The sequence below is a fragment of the Mercenaria mercenaria genome, chromosome 10 (assembly GCF_021730395.1).
Source record: "Mercenaria mercenaria strain notata chromosome 10, MADL_Memer_1, whole genome shotgun sequence".
NCBI lineage: Eukaryota > Metazoa > Mollusca > Bivalvia > Venerida > Veneridae > Mercenaria > Mercenaria mercenaria.
In genome coordinates, this window is record NC_069370.1 from 41,665,949 (window position 1) to 41,691,759 (window position 25,811).

Sequence of the window (25,811 nt, forward strand, 5' to 3'; positions counted from 1 at the left end):
TTGTGTTAAAACAGCACATTTTGAAACATGAAAACAGCATGGCGATGAGTTATAACCATTTCGAAACAGTTTCAACAGTGGGACCACACATCTAGGTGCAAAACAATTGACTTCGAGATGATCAAATTCAGGTACTGAGCAGCTCTTTTGAAAATGTATTCATTTAAAATGGACATTCTAGACCCAAAGACAATTTTCATCCATTTTACAAATTAACAAGTAGCTCAGTAGAAAATGCACTTAAGTTGAATTAAATCCCACAACGTTAGGCGTAGCTGAAACACAAAACCAGCTCTTGGAAAATTTATGTGACAACCCAACAGAAAACACATTTATTTGAGTGAAATATTTTGTAGCTGAATTCCGCTCATTTCTTGTACCTGGGAACTATTAGGGAAGTGATAATAGGGTCATTTCATCAGATCGGCGATTAATTGATTTCAAATTTGTCTTATTAGCATAGAAATTATCTTAAAAGGTGATTTACGCCGGAAACATGAATATCGCTTTTGATTGAGTTTTATAAAAAGACCGCTAATGATTCATAGAAAAGTCATTTGTTCATTAGAGAATTATTTTTTCAGACAAATTAGTAAACAACAGGTATTTCAAACTAAACTTCGTGTATGGTTGCTGCATGATGCCATAAGATATCAATAGCGGTCTTATCATTTCCTTGTAAATACCAACAATAATACAATACCTCTACATTCAGTCATACGGACGTGTAAGTTTGGTGCACGATTGATATGCGTACAATACTATCACATGTCATGCTGTTGTGTGACGCATACGGACATGATACAAGTTAAGTGAACGGTAGGTGTGGGTTGTTTTATTAGACACACCCGGACGTATACGTTTAGTGAACGTTTGTTATGCGCGTTCAAAACGAAACACAAATTTATAATTCAACGGAAAAAGGTTCTTAACATAAAAGCATTGCTTTTAAGTTTTCAATATAGCCGAGCCTTTGTACAATCGGAAGACACAATAACATAATATGTTAGATTGCCCGCATAGACTGATTTTTGATATTCTTTCTGAAAAAAAAAACAACATTTTATCAAGTATATTAAAAAGTTCCCGGAATTTAGTGGAAACATGGTTGCCAGAGTGAGTTGTATTTGTAAAAGATGATTATTATACGGAAGAGAATGTCATGTACTGATATTTTGTTTAGATCAAATAAAAATGAAACAATGTTTCTGGCTCACCAAAACAAAGGGAAGTAATTTGTACCTTTTGTTTTGGTGATCAGTCAGCAAAGTAAAACATTAAAACGTCGTTTTCTATGGGGTTTTAGTGCGTCTTTTAGCACTGGATGAATGATTTAAGACCATACTTGCTTCCTTGGCCTGTGATATTCTTGTTAACAGTTACATAACATTAACTTTTACACTTTCATGTGACATTTATATGTGACAAACATACGTTTTGAGTATAATATATGTGTCGCTTAAATGTTTTTACCGAATAAATCTACTAGACAAAGCTTCTTTTTTTAATTATTTCAATTAGCAGAAGACGACTAAATTTACTTTCTCCAATCAAAACACGTAACCGGAAGTCAAAATTTCGTTCTACTTCGTGATCGAACGTAAATTCACCTTTTATTTTCTTCCCCTAGTCTTGACTGATGGAAAATTCAAGTTTTGGGAACGAAATGGCACATTAAAAGGATATAATATGATTGTAAAAGTGAAAGAAAAAAAAGACTAGTGATATGATGATTGTACAGGCAAGAGAGAGGGAGTCATATGCCTAGTTCAGATGCTAATGGCATTGTTCTCAATCATGGAAAAGGAAGAAAATTCATTGTAACGAACATTTTATTGTCTACATTATAATTACAAGGCCTTAAAGGTGGCATAAAAGAAGTCGTAAAAGGTTCTTTTAATTCCAACGTCGACACCATTCGAAATTAAACGCGGGCAACGTGATACGAAATCGAATATAACACTCAAGAATTTTACGACGTCAATAAAATGTTGCTCCTTATTTGAGGAACGTCTGCCAAGCCAACAACAAGGTTCGCTTCGCATTTTTATTCTTTTTCTTTTATTGTTGCGACTTAATTCGAATTTGCATATAGATTCGGTCCTTGCCGAACGAGTTTTATGACCATGCTCGCCTAAGATGTTTTATTCAAAAATTAAAGCCACTCTTAGAAGCCTGGTAGGACTTTGATGTTTAGCAGACTAATCTATACTTTAACATGTAAATTTGACATTTCGAAGAGACAAAGGAACGCCATTCTACAAGATTAGCAAACGTCTTCTACGTCATCAAGATGACTTAAAGACGACACCTCGTGGATGTAAAACTGAATGTAGCAATAGACATACATAAAGTGAACAGCAAAAGCTAAAAGCATATGTTGTTACATGTAAGGTTTACTTTAGATATACATCAGAAAAATTGTAAAATATATGTTTATGAATGCGATTAATGTATGATAAAACGCGGGCAACAGCAACGTTCCAAGAACACAAAACCATACGTCAGTGTATGTTTAGATGTCAACACATGCCTGAAAAAAAGATATACTGGTAGAATCTTCAAAATTTTGTTTTTGCCCACTAGAACAATATCCGCGGACAAAATATCCACTTCCCACTACGTAACGATATTCTACAGCACGATAGTAGACGTGTTTTGGACTAACCCAAGTAATGACGGCCTCACAGTCGGACAAAAGCTGTTCAAAAATTCGAGTCATGCATTGGAACACGGCTATCCTCTCACCAAAGCAAATATTTACTGTAAATGTTAACCAAAGGAGGCATACAGTAAAGATAGACGAGTTATGGATCCTGTATACTGCATTTCCTCTCAAAGCATTCTATCTTTGTGTGAAATAGAAATGTCAGTAATCCCTTGAATAAATTTTTAGATATGATCCGGACAAGCATAACAAAATGTAATAAAGAGAGTTAATTCAAAGATGAGGTAAGTTAGAATTATGATTCTTGGACAATATACTTCATCTCAATGTCCTCTAGCATTATGTAAAACACGAATCAAATTCCTATTACAGTCTATGAGTTATTTCTGTAAGTGTGGTCACAAAATAAACTGGAATAACTGAAAAATAAGGCAAAGTAAAGTTTTGGTTATTGGACACTGTACTTTTCCTGAATGGCCTCTATCTCATAGTTATATTTCTTCTACACTGCGACTTATCTCAATGCCCTCTGTCATTTTATCAAGATTCAACAAAAGCATCTTAATAAGTTTGGAGTTAATCGAAGTGGTATGGACATATAAACGAGTGGAAACCATTACCATATACCACGCTTCGCCTTCAGCGGGGAGTGGGGGACTGAAGAGGGGGTGGGGAACAAATTAACTATTTGGGCCGCACCATGTGAAAACCAACATAGTGCATTTGCGACCAGCATGGATCCAGACCAGCCTGCGCATCTGCGCAGTCTGGTCAAGATCCATGTTGTTCGCTAACGGTTCCTCTAATTGCAATAGGCTTTGAAAGCGAACAGTATGGATCCTGACCAGGCTGCATGGCGTTTTCAAGTCCAGTCCTGAAAACACGTGCGCAAAATATCTCTTTAAGTCAAATTTCGGTTATCTCGAAGACGTTTTCAAGTCCAGTCCTGAAAACACGTGCGCAAAGTATCGCTTTAAGTCAAATTCCGACTATCTCGAAGACGTTTTCAAGTCCAGTCCTGAAAACACGTGCGCAAAGTATCATTTTAAGTCAAATGTCGGTTATCTCGAAGTTAAACGCTTGATCCGATGGAGTTCGAGATACCGAGTTACAACTGTACTTAAATACATGGAGAAAGATCCAACAAGAACATAGCCTCCTGTCAGCGATTCACTGAATGGATGTACAAAGTTGCACAGACAATGTAAAATTAAGCCAAAGTAAACTGGGTCTTAAAATTTCGTTCAGTGATATGTAATGAAATTCCTAAGAAAAAACATGGCTAGTACATTTATTGTCACGTGCACTGCACGTGAATGTTTCTAATAAAAAGATAACATGCATACAAAAACAAGAGCACCATACCCGTTTACATTTCTGTAAGCATCTGGGCGAATAAATTTTTAAATATTGTGTAGCACATCGCCAAATCATTTAGTTATATCAAATATGTATGAATGAACAAATATGATCACGGGGGACAATAAAAGTCACTTCAAAAAGAAACTTTTACAATTTGTTATGCTTCTTTAGTTTCAAAACCAAACTAGCATGTAACGATCTCCTCTGTATGGACCATATTTGGATATAATTTCAAATTGTTAAAGTGATATAAAACAGCACCCATTCCAAACTGTCAATCAGAATAACTATAAATGTCAGTTTTAAAGTCAGGATGAGACAAGTTTGGATTTAAAGAGAGGTTACATTCCCTGTGATAGGAATCTCGTGCTAGTGCACGGGTAGAGGTCAAAGATATTTCGTACAGTAATATCAGGTAATACTTGCTGATAATCAAACAGTTTATGGAATAATTCAGAAAATATGATTTCTAAATTTAGAAACTTAACGTTATTTATGATAATCTTAACCGAAGTTGAAAGCCTTAGAGGAGAATACATATTGCCACAATTTTAAATACCCGTGCCAGCACGTTCTGCATTCTTGAAATCAAGAGGAACATATCAGAAACTAACACAATGGTTACAAGTGGTATTGTCTGAGTCATAAATATAAACGACATCTTACACCTTCAAGTATCATCTCTGACATTACTAAATTTTGCACTACTAGTTCTATCGAAAAAAACTTCAATTTTCTTTACAAACCAAACTCATTTTTCTTCGACGGCCGCAATCTCTCAACGCTTAATAGTGGCAACACGCTCAATGTCAAATATTTCGCTTAAACATGAAATACACCCCATTCTTAATCAAGTGATTCCCATTAAAGAGGGAGATACAATTATAACGTTTGGTTTAAGCTACTAGAAACACATATTTCACCTTGGCAGATTCCTATGTCAAAGCAGCGGGCTCCAACGACCGCCTAGTCCATTAGTATGATCCATCGGAAAACTTCGCATACTTCTTGCGGCAATGAGAAATATCGAAAGCGACTGACAGGCCATTTGCAATAAAATTAATACCTTCAGCATACGGCATATTGAAACCTTATTCCTACAATTCTTCTTTTTTGTCGTCACACATGCAATGAAATAATGATTTGCACGTTTTAAATGCTTAATTAAATGCTAAAAAAATCGCAGAGAAATTAAACATTAAAATGAAAAATATCTATATATATTAGCTTTTGCTAGATCGTCAAACAATTCCATTTTATTTTGGATTATCTGCTGAAATGAAAATTATTGAAATACACTATAATTCTCACTTTAAGGTATTATTGTTTCTCTATTCTGATAGGAGAATTAAAAGTTTGAAGTAACTGTCATCAAATTTTAAAAGCAACATTTACTGTGCAAATGTTTAACGTCTAAAACACAAAAATAAATACGTCTTATATTATTAAACCGACAAAACTTGATACAAGTAATGTTTACAGAATAAATGATTAAATCTAAAGTTTGAATAATAAGATTACCACGTTGGCCTCCCCACCTGGTCTCGAGTTAGCGGTATTCTAAACTCTTAAAATATTTAGAGAGAGAAAAAAAAACAGAGATATAAAAGCAATTGCGATGAAATATTGACTTGAGATCTTCTTAAATTAATAAAACATTATATATCAAATATTCACATCTCTCTACCCCTTTTCTCTATTCATATGATCCACGTGTGAGCTAATACATTTCAGAACGAGCTTACCTATCTATCCCCATAAATATAGTTTACCACCGTTTTTGAGTGCTCGGCTGACATGTTAACGTGATATATGGGTATATCTGGGTGGCCATGAAGACTTGTATTGCGGGAGTTCCACCGTCTAATAGGCACCCGGGGCAACTGTACAAAAACCCTCTGAATTGACGGCAATAAAAACACTTGTCCTAACCAGATCAAAAGTTTGAAAAGATTATATACTGACTCGATGAATTCATGAGTAAAACCGTTTGAATTCCTATCTGATTGCGTTATTATATTTAGGGGTAAATGTGTAATATTCTAGAAGTACACACTTCAAGTGGTACAGTCTTCTGCTCTCTGAGTGGGGAAAAGCATTACTCTTATGACATACTTGAAAAACAGCAGACATTTGCAAACAAAGAAATATTTACATTCGCTTTTATCATCTAGGCCATGCTAGTTATTGTTTATTATATACATATATATGAGTATTTCTAGATGATAAAGAAAATTAATAAATTTTAAAATCACATGCATATACCATGTAGAAATTGTGTTTATAAATTTGATCAAGATCTTAATGTTGATAATTTATAAACGTCTCTTGTTTGAATATGTGAAAGTTGCCGGTATGCAAACGGCTTTTTGGGCTGAATATTTATGCTTTATGGCTGGGTAGTTTCAATTGAAACTTTTTTGCAGTTTGTCACTCTTCCTCAACAAAAAAATACTTCAACTGGAATACAAACTCCGACGATCTCTTTCAAATATTGCACTGTTCAAAATCACAAAAACACACAGTTTTCATTCTTTCAAAACAACAAAAAACAATATTTGGACAGGGTTTTTATAAAAATGGAAAAGGAAAAGCGAACGTAAACATCATGCATTTGAATATCAAGCTGTATTGATTTCAGACTTAATAAATGAAAAATGCAAACTTTTACAATTCAGAAATGTGTTTATTGTCACAAACAAACAACTTTCTCTTTCAGTCGTTTGATTTGTTAATCCAGACACCGATTTTAGAATAAGATAATCAGATATTCTGATAAGAAAAATAATAATATTATATTGCCAGTTTTTTTCTCCATAAATGAGAGGCAGGAATTTTGAATTACATTACAAGCCTTTGCAAAGATACTTGTAGACCCGAGGTTTCCACTTATCTGTACCTCTTACATCATTGGACTGGAGGATCTTCGCACAAGATATGTATTTATTCTCGATAACACATGCTATATATGTAAATGGTATGCCCCGAGATAACAAAACTGAGTATTCTCAAAGTACCTAATGTTTTTTGTAGGAGCTATTTTACCAAAATCATTATTTTCATTTTTAAGATAAAAGCAAAATCTAGTGTAAAACGAAATAGGTGTCATATTGAAATCGTACGGTCGTTATAGTGAGTGTTTCTAGATTACACAATTTGCTATGTACTTAAACAATAGTCTGTTTATAATACACCCTAAAAATGATTTAAGTAACAGTGAATATGAAATTTTAATTTATTTTGTTACCGTTTTCCTAAATTTCACAATGAACTTGTATCAGTTATGAAACAAAAGCGGATATTTTCATATTTTATTTCGAATTATTTTTATACTTTATATCATTTTTTTTTACATTTATCTGAAAAATAAATAATCAACCAACTTTATGAGGTGCATTAAATAATGTAAAAGCATTAATGTTGAAGATCATATCTGAATGATAGACATTTTATGTATAGATATATAGAGAGTATACAATTTCATACCACTCGCATTATTCACCATAAAACAGCTTTTGACTGTGTCAGAATCACTTTAAATTGCTATCATTTCTGATCAGTCTTTGTTTTGTTTTTTTCTGTGTTTGTTTTTTATTGTATACTTATTTATATGTACAGCAATTTAAGTACCTTTAATAACAAATTCGCTTAAACTTAATAGCAATTTTATTGGTTATTAAGATAATCATATACTTGGCACACAGTATTATGCTATTCCAAATAGGAACAAACAGCTCGGCAATTTAACACTTGAAACAATGAAAATTTCATTTTCAAATGGCTTAAGAGTGAGTGAATATTTCTCTAAAAAAACAACAAGATAATTATGTTTTGTTCATTAGCGACATGTCCAATACATATAACTTTTTCACTTTACAAATATATCTGATTTAGCTAGTCTAACTTGAGGAATGCATTAATCAAGTCAATAAGTATATTTTACTAAGAACAAGTACTGGGATGGCGTTTTATAGAATACAAACAGTGCAAAGCCGTGAGAAAGGAACTTAATGAAATATTGTTCAGTATTGCCCAAGACAGGCAGTACGTGTTACTCCAGTGTCTCACACAGTCTGGCTTATTTTCATTGACTATTTGCTTTGGTGCATACAGTATATGCTCTGGTACATATAGTAGCAAATATGAATATATTCGTTATTCTAAACTTCAAGGGATGCAACTCGCACCAATACCCTTTTCTGGGTGTCATTAACCTAAATTTACTTAAAGAACCCTATCACAATTTAAGAAACACAAGCTCGCTGTAAAATTGTGTGTGAATGAATTCTAAGGTGGAAAGAATTCATGATGGAAATACAACCTAGACCTAGAATTGTGACTTCAGTCAGAAACTGCTCTTCAGAGCAAACGATTTAATTCCTCCATCATTTAATGTGTTGTTTGTTTATTGACGCAGTTTGTGATACAAACAAAGAGAAAACACGATCAGTACAATATTCCAAATACCGAGTTCTTGTAACATGTCTGAAAAAATCGATGTTGCATACGTTCTTCATGTATTGTAGGTTCACCACAATATGTATGGTAGCAGGCTCTCTCGTGATACCAAGGTGAGTAAAATCATTGTTTACAATTTTCTATAATTATTAAAAACAGAAAAAACAACACTGTGTTTAGATGGTTTTCTAAACCTACCAGAATTTACAGGTTGTGTTTTGTTATACATAGGTAGGTACACTAAACAATATGCTGATGAATTGTTACATAATCTAGGGATATTGCTCGATGTTGCTTGGATAAAAGGAAAAATTGTAAAATGTTCGCACAACATTATAACCTCATTTAAACTAACTCTGAAGTGAAAACAGACTGTTGTTACTATTAAAGACACAAGGCGTGTGCAAAAGCATTCTGGAAAACTATAACTCCCAAGTATTCCGGCTGTATAAAGTATGTGAAGCTCGTTTAATCCCAATACCCAACTCGGAAAGCAATAAACAGTTCTATAAAGTTAACTGACCAAAAAGATGACCAGCGTTTCATGACTAGAACACAGAAAAAGTGCATCTGGTTTTTCAACATGCGCAAGACCACGGATAATCTTACCCTTTTATCTTTTACTTTGCATGTGATTTTTATGATTATTTCCATCATCAAAATGAAATATTAAAAGGACGTGGACAACATTTATCAGTGTTTACGAGCTTCATAACTGGACATTACTTTCGACTTTTATCAAAAATGCAGGTTGCAAATACAAACATGAAACAAATTCTAAACAATAATGCAAAATCTAATGCGTCGTAAGGATAAAATGTGAGTTATAACCTGAAAGACTTCAAAGTTAAAATTTCACATGTGCAAAACGATACTGTTTCCGATGAAATGGTTCATTTTTTCCCGCGAAGTTTTTTATGGTTGCGTTTACATTTCAAGTTTCATTGTAAAGTATTCCGTGGTTCTGTAAATGTATAATATTAAATCACAGTAGATATGGAATATTTAGATTATTGATTTGGACACTTAATTTTTTTTTTCTGGTATTCATGAAATATCTGCAGAAAAAAACAATAAATAGCAGCAAAACGCCTACAAGATATATAGAAAAATGTTTACAAGATAGTAATAAATGCGTTCCAATGGCTAAAAAGCAGCTAATATTTAAATGCTATGTAAATGATGCAGAATTAAAGAATACAATGAAAATGGTAAAAAGGCATAAAAAGTAAATCATTGATTTTAAATATTTTTCAGCAGTCATTTATAAAAGTTTAATCATGTTACCTTATTCAATGCTAGGCAGTAAAGAACCCAGTTAATATACCAAACTGTGTGTTAAAATCTTTTTACCAAATCTAGACTGAATTTTTGTTGTTGATTATTGCTCTGTCTGTTTCATTTCTAAAACCTTGACATTATCTGTAAACCAGTCTTACATGCAATGCTTCTGTCTTTTAAAATATTTCATCTGGTGGAATGCTGTTAATAATATGTGTTTTCTTTAGCTATGTAATTAATGCATATTGAAATGTGTTGAAAAGCATCAGACCAAATATTTGGTTACGGGCAGTGTTTACATTTGCAATAGAATACTTTTTCATATAAAATTGTTAACGTGTCAAGAAGCTATTTACTTTTATATACTCAAAAGGATGGAAATAGAAAAAAAAATAGTTATTATCCTGTATTTTGACTATCCTTACAGAAAAATTGGGGCGGTTTTCACACTGCTAAGGATTCATACAATGTTGTTGAAGCAATAATATAATATGGTATCAAGACTGCTATTAAAACTGCAGACTATCAGGTTTAAAATTGGCATTAACCAGTGTTCAATGTCATCGTGACTGGAACACTAAAAATAAAGTTGAATGTTTTAAAAATTAGTATTTCTAGTTTTAGAAAGTCCGCCCCTATGAGATGATATATCATTAGCACTTTAGGTTTAAAGTATTATATTACATATTAAGCTAATAAAGACAGAAATGTGTACACATTTATGATACATAATACACTGAATGAATTAAAACCCTTTGCTTTTAACATCGTTTGTGGTCAAACATTTTTGTGCCTTCTGTGCAGGGACTGTAAAACTGATATCAAATTATACATGGGTACTGCTAAGGTTATGGTAAAAGACCATGCTGTTTCATTGTAACATTAACAGGTTTTAGAATTTCTACGGATACAGGAATAAATGAATTTGCCGAAAACTTGGAAATTAATTCCAATTTTATTTGCCCATGGAGCAAAATGAACAAGGCAACATTTCGTGACAACAGATGATAGAAATTCTGGTCTGTAACTATACACCAAGATAGTAGCCAAATGGACTTTTTATTACCTTTTCTCAAGAGTTCATTCCTGTTCACACAGGAATTTCGAGTTTTCAAGAAAACTGAAACTCAGTGGTTCTGACTCAGTTCTGTCTACGCTCTTCTGATAAAAGAATTACGTGGAAAATAGTAATGTTTCTGATGCTACAAAGCACTTCTATCATTTTAGATAAACTGCCCTTAACTAATTCAAGTATAATAATTCTTTAACCCTTAGCCTGCTGGCGGCAGATGATTCTGCCTTTGCGACCAGTGCAGACCAAGATCAGCCTGCACATCCGTGCAGTCTGATCATGGTCTGCACTGTTCGCTATTCAGTCAGTAAATTTTCAGTGAAAACCCCTTTGAGTAATAAGTGGTACTGTCCAAATTGAAAGATAGACCAGTCCATTATAGAAATATAGCAAGTTAAGGGTTAATATTTCCATATTGCTGTAAATCTAAATACAGGCAGAATATCAACGACTTGGTTACATCTTTCTGCAAATAAAAAGTAACAATTCAAAATAAATTAAAAGCAATAATTTCATCATAACTGTATCGGCCAAACTGACGCCAAAGACAGTTTCTGTTTACCTAATACAAGCAAAAACATAAATGAGCCGTGCCATGAGAAAATCAACATAGTGGGTTTGCGACCAGCAAGGATCCAGACCAGCCTGCGCATCCGCGCAGTCTGGTCAGGATCCATGCTGTTCGCTTTCAAAGTCTATTGCAATTAGAGAAACTGTTAGCGAACAGCATGGATCCTGACAAGACTGCGCGGATGCGCAGGCTGGTCTGGATCCTTGCTGGTCGCAAACCCACTATGTTGGTTTTCTCATGGCATGGCTCAAATGCATTTGCTATTACCTTTTTAACGGTCTTAAATAGCCATAACCAGAATATCACCATTTCAAGAACAGATAGTTCTAAGTCAATACAATATCATAGATAATAATAGTTTAAGCCTTTATTTTATGGCTATGAGCTACATTCTTTGCATTAATGGTTTTTTTTATGGTCTAAAAGGGTTTTCCCGTGCTTACAGGAGTGTTTTCTTACATAAATTCAGTCCAGAATTGCTTATATTTATTATTCAAATTTACCAAAAAAATGAAATACGTCCTATATTTTTATTTATTTTTTTACATACTGTCTTTGATTCTGTTTGTTTTTAATCCCTAGCGGTTGTTACAGGCAATTGCTTAAGAAGAATGTTAGTCAGGCTTAGAAGGATGTTGCCTGAAAAGTTTTGCATATTAGTAAAAAGTGCATATTTAAACTGGTATGGTGCTTGAGCTGCAGTTTCAGTAGAACCTGAAAGCAAAACGAAGCCACTCAACGCTTTATACGGTCACTGTAACATTTAAATGCAAGTATTGTTTACATACACCACTGGAATTTAAAGCTAGGTATACCAGTAGGATCATGTTTGATTCATGTACGTCCTTTGCGGAATTTCTTACTTAATTACAAGGTTAGCCGCATGATCAAAGTTATATCGCAAGTTCACTTCCTAAGCCATAATTTTCGTGAAAACATAGCCAGGTCAACGAGGTACATTTTGCTTCAGTTTAGCGTAAATACGGCAGAGCCAGATGCCCTATTACCTAAGTAAAAGTAGTTTAATTGTGGCTAGGAGAAAGGCAAAAAATTTCAATATAAATGCATACATATACTATGTATACATACACTGCATACACATTTCGTATGTAAACAAAATCAAGTTAATATGTTTCAAGGCTATTGTTGTTTGAACCAATGAACCATTATCTAAATTTATCCGCGAGCATGAAATGTTTTATGAGGAACTATATTTCAACGCGGATGGATATACTAGAGTTTTTCACACGAGTGATTCAATGTAATAGTAAAGATGAATAAAATACGATTGGAATAAGAAACAAGCGTTCCGTATATTGAATTTCGAATGTTTAACTGACTCTCGTGTGGAAAAATAGTAATAAAAATACTTCAAAGACGCTGGATAGGAACTCGTAGTTTGACGCGTGAACGAAAAGAGACGTGTTAGTTAGTTCCAATACTTTAAGGGCTTTGCTACTTTCCTACAGTTCTGCTTGCGCCCAAGTTGTGTAAAGATGTCTTAAAGTTAAGGCGAAGATAGATCACAGCTTTTCAAAAAAATCGGATTGTTCAAGGTAACAGCTTTTATATTGATATTTCTTTCTCTCAAGTTATAAAAATGATGTAAATATGTACTTAAAATCATCCAAACAAAAGCTTAAGCAGCCTGATAGCAATTAAATCTAATGGAGGCGGACCACTGTACATTTAATGGCCGCTTAAACGAGCTTGGGGCTCTGTCTTGCAATAACCTCATATGATGGGCAAAATTATTGTTTTGCGACCCATAATTTTCATACATTCGCATTTTAAGCGTTATTCCAGCAAGCCTTAAACTTTTATTACATCTATAAAGTTGTATTGCATTTCACATAAATAGACCGTATTAAGAGAAGTGATATTGACATATAGTTTTGTTTAATGATAGAATAATTCGTTGTTTGCCGAGATTTTTTAGATAATGATACATAGGTATAGACAAAGATGCGTTTTGTAGGAGTTTCGGGTAATGAAAATAAAGATAATTTTGACGCATGGATCAGTATCTAGTATGCATATAATTGTATCTTATGCAGGGCTCTTTCGCCATTTATGGCGCAGTGTAATGGCATTTTAATGTTTAATTTCATCCTATAACTCCAATTCGCCTGATACTTGATGTCATAAAACGGAAATAACTTAAGCAGTAAAAGACAAAACACGCAGTGGATTTTTGGAGAAGCCATTTTGAATTTAATTTGGAAATTAGGGTGGCTAGCGCTTTCAGATTTTAAAACTGTTTAGAAAGTACCAAGATAGACCTTCTCGGATTTTTTGTATAAAATCGCAGTTACTAACTTTATCTAAATTAGAAATTTACTTAGCATTTCATACTTGCATTTAATTTGCCACTTCCGAGGATTTTTAAAGGATATCTTAAAAATGGAGGCACATACCAATGGGTAATAATTATTCATTTATTTAAATCTTCATAGTTTACTGCCTCTTTATTGTTTCTTTTTTAACTATGCTATAGAATATTAAGAAGTTTTATATGAATTTAAATCAGTCTTGTGAATTACCGTAAAATAGCTTTATTGTCTATTCATCAACTGAAAATGGCATGAAAATTGTTTCAAAGGGCATTAGAAAAGGGAATATACAAAAACAATTTTTAAAATGCGTTCAAGTGAGCTTGAAAACACTTTACATAACTGACACATGTTTATGATTTTTCTTTTAAATCTTATACATTTATCTACGAACTGAAGGTATAAATGATGTATGTATTTATGCACTTAGTTATTAACATAAGCATTTTTCAAAAGAAAAATAAATCATTTAATGTTTATGCTTGAATACTACTGAATCGACACATTTGATTTCAACAAGAAAAAAATATTAAGTGACAAATCTGTGAAGATTAATAAGCGTTTACACTTTATTACTTAAATGAAGTAAATTCATTTATATTGATACAAATTAATCTTCAAATAGATTTATGTCTTTTTCTCTGAAGGTTGCTGCAAAAGTCACAATTTCTTTTTGATGTTTTTCTTTAAAATATTGCCTAATATACAAGATATAAACCTTTAATCGGATGACTTCTACAACCTACGTACGTTTACTTTCAATATTTTTATTTTGTTTCTAAATAGAAAGCCAAATGATTTTTTTTATATTAAAACTACAACTGCATAGAAGTCGATGTTTTTTTTCTTTCAATTTGTAAACACATTACAGTAAATCTTGTGTTATATCTGTAAAAGTGTCATAATATCGGCTGACACTGATAGGTTTTAAATGATTATTTACTGCCTTTAAGAGGGCTTCAAAATAACATTCTTTATCAATATATATTTATTTTGTAAATTTCAATATGCAGGTAAACTATATAAATCACATACAGGATACAGTGTGCCCCACATTTTGGAGTGAAAAAAATGACACTTTTACAAATGTGTGAAACAATATGAAATAAATATAAAGAGAGGTACTTAGAAAAAAAAATCAGTTGTTAAAAAATAATGTGCTCCACAACTGGCGCAAAAGACATTGAGAAAAGTGTAGTAAAAATACATAAAGCAAAAAAGATGGATTTATAATATAATGTTTACATTTTATATGCTTCCACAAATGGATTTTAATTAATTATAGACCTAAAGTCTACTTTCTGAGTTTAATTTCAATTTTATAGAAAATAAAATCAATATTTACTTGTGATTTATAATCAATAAATGGAATATTTTATATAATATATATGCTTAGCTGCATAACCATACAATAAAACAACAGATAACTGTCTATAAATGTTTGTTTTGTTACTATAGTATCTGAGTGTTTGTCTTTTGAAATTGTTCATGTTTACTTCAGAAGTATAAATCAAGCAGATAATTGTGAACTCATTATTTAAAACATAAACTTTTCAAAATCTGCACTTAAAAGAAAAAATATAACATATTTTATTTGGAAAATATGATTACAAAAATACATAGAATATTACCTGAAGATTAAGGCAGCATAATACATTTAACTTTACACACTGATGCACACAGATAAATTTATTTATCTTTTTTTGCCACCATTCACCAGTATTTTCCCTGTAACTGAACTATTTTATAGTTTTATTGATTTTGTGCAAAACCATTTTTAATAAATTGTGTTCCAGTGTCATCCGCTCGATTCCGCAATGCAGATAACGTTGAAAAATTGATAAACTTGAAGATATAAATCTAAAACGAAACTGTCATTATTGCTATATATAGTAACCACAAAAGCATACACATTCGTATCATATGCAGAAGCATATGTGTTATGTTCCGTTACATGTTTTATATTAATTCTGTAAGAACTTTAAGCTCCATCAGTTAATGAAAATATTCTTAAATGAAAACTGTAACATATTCTTTCAATATTTCAGTTAAGCTTTTAGATCAAATTGTGTTTTTCCTTCACTTCATTTTAAGAAGCCTCCCTCTAGAAAAAAACTAACTTTTCAACTAGGCAGTAAAAATGCACAAACTTTTAGAAATCTTAAGTCGGAATTGTTTAACTTGATGTTCTATATATCTATTAGAAAGTGAAGCTAAATTTGACTACTGATCAATTTTCTACATAATTATATTAAAACAGCGTTTTACTCATAGGAATCAGGGTCATTGTGTTTCACTCATTTCACACCACATGAATAGATCTTCACAGCATTTAAAACATAAGTGAATAACAAGTAAACCAAGCAAGACTAAAGTATAAAATAGTTTGCAGGTTCATCGATTTCACAACTTTTCTAATTAGGTCTCCTGGTGACATTTAATATACAGTTGCAAAAAGACACACAAAGCTGGAGACACATTTGTAAACAAATTGTGGAGACTAAAAAATCTAAAATATTTATTTTCTTAAGTGTATCAATATCATCATTTTAAAAGGCGATTATTGGAATAAAAAAATATCGGATACTGACAAAATGGTAGAGGGTTAGTTGTTGCATATATTGGCCATTTTTGCAAATAAATTGTAATTCAATATTTCATAATTCATTCTGTGGATGCTATCATAGTGCCCGAAAAATGTAAAAAAATACAGTATTATTATGTTCAAAATGTCTTTATCTTCTGTCCTTCAAAGCACACATATTATGCCAAAAGGCAAGTAAAACTATATGATGTTACAAAATCTATTTTTTAAACATTCAACAAATTACAGATGTAACTAGAAAATGAAAATAAGTTACTTTAGCATATGTCAGTGACTTTTTAAACACTATTTTAATTGCATAAGGACAATCCCCTTGGGGTTACCGTCCATGCATAGTTGTGGTGTCAGTGGTGTGGCAAAATAAGTTAGAACCTACAGAATTTTAAGAATGAGTGTAATGTAAACCTTATTGTAAGTTGCTTATGCCTTTCTCTCATAGATCTGCATTGTCTAGATTCAGGTGCGGTTTGCACCCATAGACTCGAAACGGCCGTTACGAAGTTTAACAGAAAATCAACGATTGTGCCATTGGTTGTAATACTGTAGAATCAGAGATACTGTTATTCTATGCTGTCGCTTTATACTGTTGAACGAAAGACTTCTATTAGAAAAGGTCACTTCTATATTTGTAAACTTGAGGAGTCTAAATGACAATGATAAACTGTTCTGTTATTCACACATCCAAATTTGATAAGAATAGTTGCAAAAACCTGTTATGATATACTTAAAAAAAGAAGTAATACTTTATATAATATAAACACAGTTTAATGTACCTGTATAGATAGGCTTTTATTTATTTATAAATTTTTTTTTTTTTACTAAATTGTATGTAGATTCTTTTAAATAATTACAGTATTTTAGTGTTAAGTAAGAGATATCTGCTAATCTGTTCTCTACCAATCTGATTGGTGGGGATACTTGATTCTTTAAGCCATTTTTTACTAGCGCACATTTAGTGCACCTGTCTAATCTGGTTCAGTGTCCTATAACCCTTTTTTTTAATTAAATTTTAGGACACATCTTTGTGTTATGATTAGCAGACATGTCTTGCTTTTTACTGTAATATATGAGAATTGATTTATGTGAAATATGTGATATGTAGAAATTTTATATATATAGTCTCTTGTAATTCAAATTTGAGTGGCCATTTACTTGTGTTTTATTATGTATATGTCATGTTTTTATACTGTAAACATGTAAATGGATGAGACTGAAATAAATAAACAATAATATATAGTTTGTGTTGACTGAAAATAATTACTAGAACAACATAAACAATATACAATATAACTGCTATCAAATAAGTACATTTCTTGGACCACATTCTTCAAATTCTAGTCTTAGACTTGAGTCACTAAATACTAAGTTTGCCAGATATGTGTTAAAAGTAATACTAAAATAATACTGAAATAAATACTGACAATAAAGAAAAATACTGATGTCTGCAGCTATAGGAGGGTCATTCATGCAAAAGTTCATAACAATATGTACTAGATTTTTGATAATAGAGGAAAAAAACAATTGACAATCTAAGTTTCAGTTTCAGTTTCAGTTTCAGACTTCAAACATTGATGAATATAGGTGGTGTTTATTATTATCCAAACTCCTATTACAAAGAACACATCTGAAAAAGAGTTGCAAATTGTTTATAAAAATCTAAAGAATCAAAAACATATTGAAATAGCCAAAGAAAAAACAGTGCAGACAGAAACAGGTGCGTTGACAACATAACTCATAAATATGTATAATCATTACACATATTTTAAGAAACAAAAAATACATATTCCTTATTAACCAATTCCATTGAAGTATATATTTCTCTATTACATTTAAATTTCATTCATTTCTGTTCACCAGTATTTTGATAAAATCAAATGCATCTACTAACTATCTTATATGCTGGATTTTGTTTGTATTCTACACTTACATTTTTATTTTGAAAGATTCTACAAAAGTAAAACTGTTATGAAATATTCGGTCACCTTAAAACTGATTGAAATGTTTCTCTTTTATTGATATATCATTAATTATTTAATAGAAACCAAATGTATTAACTATTGCTACTTTAGAAACGTTTGGTTTGTCAATGATTATTACAGGACTCTTTATACAAATCGCTGGCCCAGTTTGTGCTATAGGCCAGTCAGTGATTCGACACAGGTTTGCTGGGCTAAAGTCAAATTTTTGAGAGAAAAAAAAATCTAGTTTCATGTAATAAAACGCTTCCTGAATGTCTTACCTTTGGGATCATGGAGTCCACTCAATATCTTTGAAATAGAGTTCCGCTTTCTTTGTAAAAGACTTCCGCTTACGCCGGTGCTATGGGGCGTGAGGGGTGTTGCACTTTCCATTACCTCTCATGAACAGACTCAGTCAAACCGAGTCTGCTATTATTTTGCTTGGTTGCATTATGTGCTTCCAGAGGATCTTCTTATAGATTTTAATTACCGGTCAATAGTAAGAACTATGAGGCAAATAGTTTAGACCATTTTCCGGCAAGCCATCCAATAAGTGTATATTTTAAAATAAGCACATTAGCCTCATATAGAAAAAACCTAGTTCAATCTGATGGACAAAAAAGTTGAAACAAAACTTTAAATGACCGATTATACATACACTGGTACTCTATACTGTAACTTTCTGTACTGTTTTCACTGTCATGTCCAAAATAATGGAATGTGATTACGTTTTTGAAAAGACTGGTAAAGGGTTTGCAATCATTTATTTACAAGCAAATAGAGTTTATATAAGTAAAGGATAGATAAATAAGTAAATAAGTAAATAATAAGTATGAAGATAATAGGCAAGTTCGACAAATAATTTTATTAGTATGAACAATATTGAATTGAGCCACAGCATGTCAAAGTAACATGATAAATTTTCGTTACGTCATTCATGACGTATAGAAAACTTTAGAGACGTCATAAATCTTAGCTGCATATTTTATATTTCTGTAATAACTAGTTGTTTACATGTGTAAAATACACCACTTTACTAACATACGGATGGTAAGATTTTCTAAATATTTAGAAAGCAGTAAAATGCACAATAAGATTTCTTTGGCGTATTGCATTTCATTTAACCACTACAATTACAACAAAATAAAATTATCTATACAGTTCCTATGTAAAACTATCACTCTTTTCGCCAATTCTAGAATAGCATTAGACATTTATGCTATATTTACATTAGAAATGCTAACAAACTTAATAAAAAGCATATAACTAAACTCTTAAAAATAATTTTATGTGTATTTGTTACGAAACTTAAGCCAAAACATGAACACGTTTTCCAAGATTTGTTCCATATAATCACAGTGAATTGTTGAAATAAACATTATTGCTTTTGCTCGAGGCAATATAAAATATCTTTCTTAATATCATACCATCAAATATGCAAGCAAGGATCTATAAAACAATAAAATCTAAAGAAATACTGCATTTAAATTATTCCCACACCGGTTTTTCTTCTGTGTGTCCTAGGCTGCTACCACGATTCAGGAAAAATGCATAACAGATTTCACTAAGTACCTCGTTTAGACGGATCCCCGATGGTCTATAGCCTATACTTAAATACGTTAGACTGTACAACGTATTTAGTGAGATGAAAATGATAATTTCTTCACCACACACAAAACCCATCTATTGCCTCGCAAATTTTCAATAAATCATATGTAAAGCCCTGGGATATAATAAAAATGAATACCACACAAAAATCCCATGTGGCTTCAAGTTTTGTTAAAAGTTTGTAACATTGAAATGTTGCAGTAGTATTTTGAACACACTGGTGACATATTTATGTGTTAACATATTGAGCTAGCTTTCACAAAGATTTACTGATACATGCGCTTTTCCTTCTTTTATTCCTGTATCCTGTTAAGAGCCTTATTGTACAGATGAAAAGATTGTTCAACATATTCTATATTTAAAGATATATAATCAGCTAGATTTTATGACTAAACACCAAGGAATGTCACCTTTTTGAGTTCATAAAACAAATGGAGCATTTTTGTAATGAAATTAAAACTATTTGATGTTGTTTTGTTTTGTTCAAAGTATTGTTTGAAAGTCAAGTATAGAAAAATATCTGCTTAGATCTTATCCATATACAAGATCTGACCATTGTCATATATATTCGCGTGTTTTGTAATGGTGTCGCATTGTCATTGCTTAGATCTGATTGTATCATTGTATCGAATAACTTGCCGTTCAATAGTTGTATCAATAATTTGACTATCATCCGGCAAGACATTAAATAAATGTTTTCTTATTTTTTTCTTTTGGCTTTTGCCCAACAAAATTTAATGTCATCTGCACAACGGCGAAATTAGTGTTCTTAAATTGATTAGATCATTATTGCAAGTTTGCAACATTCCGTACTACAACTGTCAGTGTGATGCAATGACTGGACTTAACACAAGTGTTTCAGGTGTTAACCTTACTGCAGGTATGATGGTATATTAGTATTTCTTTGACAAGTTTAGTCATTGAATATTTTCCGGAGCAATGGTACTGCTTTCATCCAACCATACACAAAATGTCATTGCATAGTTAGGACTGTAAAAGATAAGGTACTAAACATACAATAGCAGGCATTCAGGTATCGACCAGTTTCATAGCCGTCGAATATAGAATATATTCTACTAGTATATCATATATTCTGGCGTAGGGCGCTCGTGTTAGAGGCACGTCTGGCTGTCATTTTGGACTTGACTGTCGACTTTAAGCCACAAAGAACATGGTACAAAGACCACGCGCTATAGAATTTAACCCCTTTTATACCAAATATCTCTTCACTCTCGCTTGATTTTCAAAAGTTTCAAAATTGATAATGATGGTATTTCAACTACTTTGATACCTAGAAACTCACCTGTACCCGCTAATAATTCTAATGTTTTGATTCGTTTTTCCGCCTGTTTGATCCACAAAGGTATCATTAGCTTTCACCAATCCATCTTCTATGTTACCATAAGGTACCCGAGCCGCACGATTAATCATTGACAATGCATCTGAAAGTTTCCTCATAATTTTCAATTGTCTTTTAAATGGTTTTGTTTTGCATGGATTGTGATTTTAGAAAGTTAAAGTATAGTTTTGATAATGCGCATTCGACGGATGGAATGAAAATTAAAGAGAACTAAACGGCTGGCGTTACCGCAGGTGAACATTTTCTGTCAGCCTTTGGTATAAAAGGTTCGTGAGTAAGGCCCATTACTGTTTAGCTTCATGAATGAAAAACAATTTCAAACAGATACATTTTACATGAAGCCAACTTAGTCATTGATTTATTTGTTAAAGACGTAAAAGACAACGATTAAGTCTCAAGACAGAGTATGTTTTCTTGAGAGATATTGATATGCCTGTAAGTATTTTCGACACACAATCTTAGCCGTTTTTGATAAGTAGAAACTAGCGTCGGAATAGAAAATGGCTGTTCGTCTCTGTAGTGTACTATGCTAGCATTCTTAAGTATTATATCATTCCTAAGCATGAAATATATAATACTACAAGAAAATCCTCTAGAGCATAGAATGTAACCAAGTAAAATAATAGTAGACTCGGTTAGATTGGGTCTGTTCGTGAGAGAAATGGAAAGTGCAACAGCTCTCACAATTCATGATAATAGTGTGTAGGTGGACACGGTTTAAGTTTATCAGGTACACTCTGCCAATGGCCTGTATGTGGCGCTCTGAAGTTGTGAATGTTCCTAAATATTTAAGTCAATTTACATTTAGGGACAGTTTCCGGCAACACTGTTAAGCTAGGTAAAGGTGTATGAAAAGGTGAGTCATCAAAATTCAACAACATTTCATGAGATTACAAAAATATCGGCTCATGCAGTGTTACCATTTCTGGTCCTTAGATATCATGAAGTGTATTCGAAGTGGAGGTGTGTTTCACTTTTCGTTATCGCCCAGGAACAAACCATGCTATTTTTCAGCTTAGGTACATTCTAAACTTAGAAAAGGAATCTTCATATATATTTATTAACGAACGTTTGCATTAGGCAGGCCTTACCTTCTGAGGGTAAAAAAGACTCTGTGAAAGGTAGTGGTCCCGTAATGACACTCGGCAATTTCCGTGTGATTACGTATTCTTGTTACTATAAGCAATTCGGAATTCTTCGGACTTAAATGTAGCTCAACGCGCACATAAATCGCAAAGCACGGAGAATGCCGAAATCGCATACGGAGGACACGGAATTTGCCGATTATAATGACGGGTTTACAACCTTATGTAACCACCGGTACATAACTAAAACTATGCTGAAGTGACAAAAGGAAGATTAAACATTTCAGTCACATTCATGAAAAACAAAACACATACATAAGAAGGCGTCTTTAAAACATGGAGGTTTTAATTTGAAATCTACTGCTATTTTATAATGGTAACGGCTTGCATTGACCTTTGTAATAGTGTCCTTATAGCTCGATGATCTGGCAAAAGATCTAAATTCTTGCACTGAATTTAATTTTCGACAGAAAGCATATATTTTAACTGTACTTTTATGCCTCGGTTCAATGTTTGGCACCATTTTTCATGCACGCATTTGCCAAAGTTTGTAAATTTTTAAATCAGAGAGCTTAGTTACTCGATGATTCCTCACAGACATTAAAATTCAAAACAATCCAAACTAGACACGCACTAGAATGATTATCTTACCATCAGTTGTAAATCCTCATTGAGGTAAGTAGGGATTAAACATATATATGATAAAAGATCGCGGTTACTAAAATATGAATAGCTTTGGGATAAATATAGATCTAGATAGATGTGAATAAAGCTCACGATTTCGTGAATTTCCTCTCAGTAGATGTACTTGTAGAGCTAGATGTGTGTTGATCGGATCCGACTCAAAAGTCAACTGCCACACACTTGCCAAAACCTTGGGCACTAGAGGTAAGCCAGAAAATTTATAACCTGAAAAGAAATCAAATTATTTCTGAAAATAATAGAAATAAATATCAACATAATATATATGATGCAGACGAAAATATACATCGTAAGAGCCTTTTATTCTTTCGTCACACACAAAAGAAGTGTCTTGAGAATGAGGGTGGAATTTGGATTTGGGCTTCTTTATATTGAGATTTATCAAACAGGAACAAGTCTCTAATATTTTCCGTTATACCAAAGCAACATGCAGAAAGATTGGAACTGATTGTTATCTGATGTGACTACTAAGTACACTTACCTCTGTCTGAAATAAGACAATAACTAAATTAGTCACTTGCCTGAAAACGTTGTCCACTAATTTCCAAATGCTTCATTTTCTTTTCGCAGAGAGCTCAATATATCCTTCGTGTTATTTCTATAAATTATATTAAGGATCGAGTAATGATAAAAATAAAACCTGAAAGCAAACACTGTTATGTAAATATACAAACTAAAAGTCATTGAAAATAAAAAAACAAATTATTACTGTGACAGAACATAAAATGCGGCTCTGTGGAATGGGTTCTAATATAATAAACATGTGAGTATAAGTTCTTATAATTTCCGATTAACGTATCGCCTTTTGACTATATATCAAGGAAATTCCAACATACAATTCATTTGACAAGTGTTTTCGAACAGTTTAATATAAAATTAGGACCGACAGTGTGACAACTCAAGTTACACAAAATCCCCCATTCAAGGAACGCCTAAAGTAAACAGGAAAAAGATTCTGTTATCAAAAACACGTTGCATTTCGTAACTCCAGACGATAAAATGCAAAAAAAAATCTTTAAACATGTAAACGTTAGAGCACATGCTTTGACTATGTATACACCATGACCGAATAACACATTGCAAAGAAGCCGGTATTCTTACGCCCTATACATTCATTAAAAAGAGGACATGGTACATAACTGAACAAAATCTGGACCAAAAGTACAAACAGTCATGGGTATTGTTCGTACGTAATCTGCAGTAACACTCCAGTTTGAACTACAATATATTTTAAAGTATGTTTGCTACTCTTTGATACAAATTATTCCGTAACAATTTTGTAACATATTATTTGTGTCATTCTAGTTGCATGTAACTATTTCATATGCATATGGAAGAATCTATGTTTATACTGCACATGGAACCAAATTGAATATTTTTATACCAGGAAAATTATTATCTACAGTTTTGAAAACAATCTGTACCAACATCGAACATGTAATATCAGCTTTGCATTCAGTACAGTTCATTAATACACATTGTTCTAAATACGGTGTACCTATATATTTCGGTTTTCTGTCGTTTTTAACATTGTTCCAAATACGGTGTACCTATGTATTTCGGTTTTCTGTCGTTTTTAACATTGTTCCAAATACGGTGTACCTATGTATTTTCGGTTTTCTGTTGGATTAACATTGTTCCAAATACGGTGTACCTATGTATTTTCGGTTTTCTGTTGGTTTAACATTGTTCCAGGTATTTCAATTCTTCTTTAAAATTTCAGTTGTGTACATATTGTTCGAATAGAGTGTACCTATTTTTGTTATTCAACGTGTGCTACACTCATAAATACTATCTTAATGGTATGCACAATCTTATTATATCTGAATCATTGAATGTGATACGGGAGTACAATCGCTAACTTAGATAGGCCTGATAGCATAGAAATTGCAAAATTATGCAAGGATGATCGAAACATATATTTTAGATAACTATGTTTTAAAGAAATAAGTCAGCTGTGATATAGAGGATATAAAATGAATGTTGAATTTAATAAACGAGTTGAATAAAATAATAAAAGCCGAGCGTTTTATCAATTTTATTCGAGTTTAATAAATTCAATGGGGAAAGTCACAAATGTAATATTCTTTTTATCACATGTTAACTTTTCCTGTCAAAACATAAAAAAATCTACTTTCTTTAACTGTCATAAACAAGTCGGTTTGACCAACGTCTTCGATACCTTAAACGACGTCAAAGCTTTATTACACTAGTGTATTATCAAAAATGGCTTTATTTCACTCCCGCGTCGTCAAACATGTGATAAACAAGGAAAAGAAAGTAAGGAAAAGGCTTTTTGAAACCTTGAGAAATACGGGGAAACTTCGAACGGAAAGAAATTAACAACCCCATTACCACTTAATAATAAGGCTTTCTATAGGGATATCATTTCCATCCAAACATGCGCTCTGAATGTCGGGTTTAGAGTCAAACCGACACAACCGTGGCCATATGGTGACTTTTCTGGATTCTTATGGCGGAGGAACACCCCTCTGGACATTGTTCCAGGTGGGGACCTGGGAAGAACCGCCAGCCTTCCGCAAACCATTTGGATGGCTTCCTCACATGAGAGAATTATATATGCCAAATGAGATTTCGAACCCACTTCGGTTAGGGGCAAAATTATCTAAATGTATGAGTTGATTAATAGTTGTAGTGGAACATGTCTCATATGGACAACACAATGTCAGATAATAATAAACATATTCAAACGTAAATAAAATATTGTGTAGGTATGATCTTTCTACC

General features: G+C 32.5%; 1 protein-coding gene across 3 annotated transcripts in view; it reads left to right on the plus strand.

Moving 5' to 3' along the window:
• Positions 1-25,811, plus strand: part of LOC123561811 (homeobox protein php-3-like) — a 75,771-nt gene that overhangs the window by 8,150 nt on the left and 41,810 nt on the right. Inside the window, exon 2 of one of the 3 annotated variants that reach the window (XM_045354417.2) lies at positions 8,557-8,601. The gene's annotated coding sequence lies outside the window, so the exon portion shown is untranslated. Of the gene's footprint in view, positions 1-8,556; positions 8,602-12,660; positions 12,969-13,585; positions 13,836-25,811 lie in introns of those variants that run through there. The other 2 variants (XM_045354415.2, XM_045354416.2) reach the window with 2 other exon arrangements.